Consider the following 3,182-nt stretch of genomic DNA (forward strand, 5'->3'; position numbering starts at 1 on the left):
TGGCTGAAATTGAGGGACCTGAGCAAAAATCTGATTCAAAGGCTAAAAAGGACTGCAGATGCTGTTGGATTCTGACCTCCCTGCACTCGATGTAAATTTTCTGGAGCTACAGAAGCCCAATTGGCGCGCTCTTAATTGCGTTGGAAAGTAGACATCCTGGGCTTTCCAGCAATGTTAATAGTCCATACTTTGCTCGAGATTTGATGGCCCAAACCAGCGTTCAAAATCAGCTCAAGAATTCTGGCGTTTAACGCCGAAACTGGCACAAGAATGGGAGTTAAATGCCCAAACTGGCACAAAAGCTGGCGTTTAACTCCAAGAAAAGTCTCTACACATGAAAGTTTCAATGCTCAGCCCAAGCACACACCAAGTGGGCCTAGAAGTGGATTTTTATGTCATTTACTCATCTTTGTAAACCCTAAGCTACTAGTTCTCTATAAATAGGACCTTTTGCTATTGTATTTTAAATCTTTTGATCACTTTAGATCTTAGGATCATCTTTGGACATCTAGTTCTTAGATTATGAGAGGCTGGCCATTCGGCCATGCCTAGACCTTGTTCTTATGTATTTTCAATGGTGGAGTTTCTACACACCATAGATTAAGGGTGTGGAGCTCTGCTGCACCTCAAGTTTTAATGCAATTACTACTATTTTCTATTCAATTCAGTTTATTCCTATTCTAAGATATTCGTTGCACTTCACCATGATGAATATGATGATCCATGACACTCATCATCATTCTCACCTATGAACGCGTGACTGACAACCACTTTCATTCTACCTTAGACCGGGCGCATATCTCTTGGATTCCCTACTCAGAATCTTCGTGGTATAAGCTAGAATTGATGGCGGCATTCAAGAGAATCCGGAAGGTCTAAACCTTGTCTGTGGTATTCTGAGTATGATTCAAGGATTGAATGACTGTGACGAGCTTCAAACTCGCGATTGTGGGGCTTTAGTGACAGACGCAAAAGAATCACTGGATTCTATTCCGACATGATTGAGAACCGACAGATGAATAGCCGTGCTGTGACAGAGCGTGTTGAACATTTTCACTGAGAGGACAGGACTGTAGCCATTGACAACGGTGATGCCCAACATATAGCTTGCCATGGAAAGGGGTAAGAAGGATTGGATGAAGACAGTAGGAAAGCAGAGAGACGGAAGGGACAAAGCATCTCCATACGCTTATCTAAAATTCTCACCAATGAATTACATAAGTATCTCTATCTTTACTTTATGTTTTATTTATCTTTTAATCATTAATCCTCCATAACCATTTGAATCTGCCTGACGGAGATTTACAAGATGATCATAGCTTGCTTCATACCAACAATCTCCGTGGGATCGACCCTTACTCGCATAAGGTTTATTACTTGGACGACCCAGTGCACTTGCTGGTTAGTTGTGCGAAGTTGTGATAAGAGTTGAGATTGCAATTGAGCATACCATGTTGATGGCGCCATTGATGATCACGATTTCGTGCACCGGTGAGTAAGGGTCGAATCCCACGGAGATTGTTGGCTTGAAACAAGCTATGGTTATCTTGTAACTCTTAGTCAGGATAATAATAATTCTCAGTTTTGATTGGTAGTAAATAAAAAGCATGGATTGAATAATACTTGTTATGCAGTAATGGAGAATATGTTGGAGTTTGGGAGATGCTTTGTCTTCTAAATCTCTGCTTTCCCCCTGTCTTCTTCTTCATGCACGCAAGGTTCCTCCTATGGCAAGCTGTGTGTTGGTGGATCACTGTTGTCAATGGTTACCATCCGTCCTCTCAGTGAAAATGGTCCAGGTGCGCTGTCACCGCACGGCTAATCATCTGTCGGTTCTCACTCATGCTGGAATAGGATCAATTGATCCTTTTGCGTCTGTCACTACGCCCAACCTTCGTGAGTTTGAAGCTCATCACAGTCATCCAATCCCTGAATCCTACTCGGAATACCACAGACAAGGTTTAGACTTTCTGGATTCTCAAGAATGCTGCCAATGGATTATAGCTTATACCACGAAGACTCTGATTAAGGAATCCAAGAGATACTCATTCAATCTAAGGTAGAACGGAGAATGGTGATGAGTGTCATGGATCATCACATTCATCATATTGAAGTGCGAATGAATATCTTAGATAGAAACAAGCGTGTTTGAATCAAAAACAGAAATAATTGCATTAATCTATCGAGACACAGCAGAGCTCCTCACCCCCAACAATGGAGTTTAGAGACTCATGCCGTCAGGAATACAAAGTTCAGATCTAAAATGTCATGAGGTACAGAATAAATCTCTAAAAGTTGTTTAAATACTAAACTAGTAACCTAGGTTTACAGAAAATGAGTAAACTAAGATAGATAGTGCAGAAATCCACTTCCGGGGCCCACTTGGTGTGTGCTGGGGCTGAGACTTGAGCTTTTCACGTGTCTGGGCTGTTTCTAGAGTTAAACATCAGGTTGTAACCTGTTTTGGGCGTTTAACTCCAATTTGCAACCTGTTTCTGGCGTTTAACGCCGGAATGGAACATGAAACTAGGGTTAAATGCCAATTTACGTCATTTATCTTCAAGCAAAGTATGGACTATTATATTTTTCTGGAAAGCCCTGGATGTCTACTTTCCAACGCAATTGAGAGTGAGCCAATTGGACTCTTGTAGCTCCAAAAAATCCATTTCGAGTGCAGGGAGGTCAGAATCCAACAACATCAGCAGTCCTTTTTCAGCCTGAATCAAATTTTTGCTCAGATCCCTCAATTTCAGCCAGAAAATACCTGAAATCACAGAAAAACACACAAACTCATAGTAAAGTCCAGAAATATGAATTTTGCATGAAAACTAATAAAAACATACTAAAAAGTAGCTAGAACTTACTAAAAACTACCTAAAAACAATGCCAAAAAACGTATAAATTATCCGCTCTTCACAACACCAAACTTAAATTGTTGCTTGTCCCCAAGAAACTGAAAATCAAATAGGATAAAAGGAAGAGAATATACTATAAAGTTTAGAATGATTGGCATCTGTAGGAACTCAAAATTCAGATAGTGTTATTGATTCTCCTAGTTTAGTATGTTGATTCTTGAACACAACTACTTTATGAGTCTTGGCCGTGGCCCTAAGCACTTTGTTTTCCAGTATTACCACCGGATACATAAATGCCACAGACACATGACTGGGTGAACCTTTTCA

Source organism: Arachis duranensis, chromosome 9, assembly GCF_000817695.3.
Source record: "Arachis duranensis cultivar V14167 chromosome 9, aradu.V14167.gnm2.J7QH, whole genome shotgun sequence".
In the NCBI taxonomy this organism is placed as follows: Eukaryota; Viridiplantae; Streptophyta; class Magnoliopsida; order Fabales; family Fabaceae; genus Arachis; species Arachis duranensis.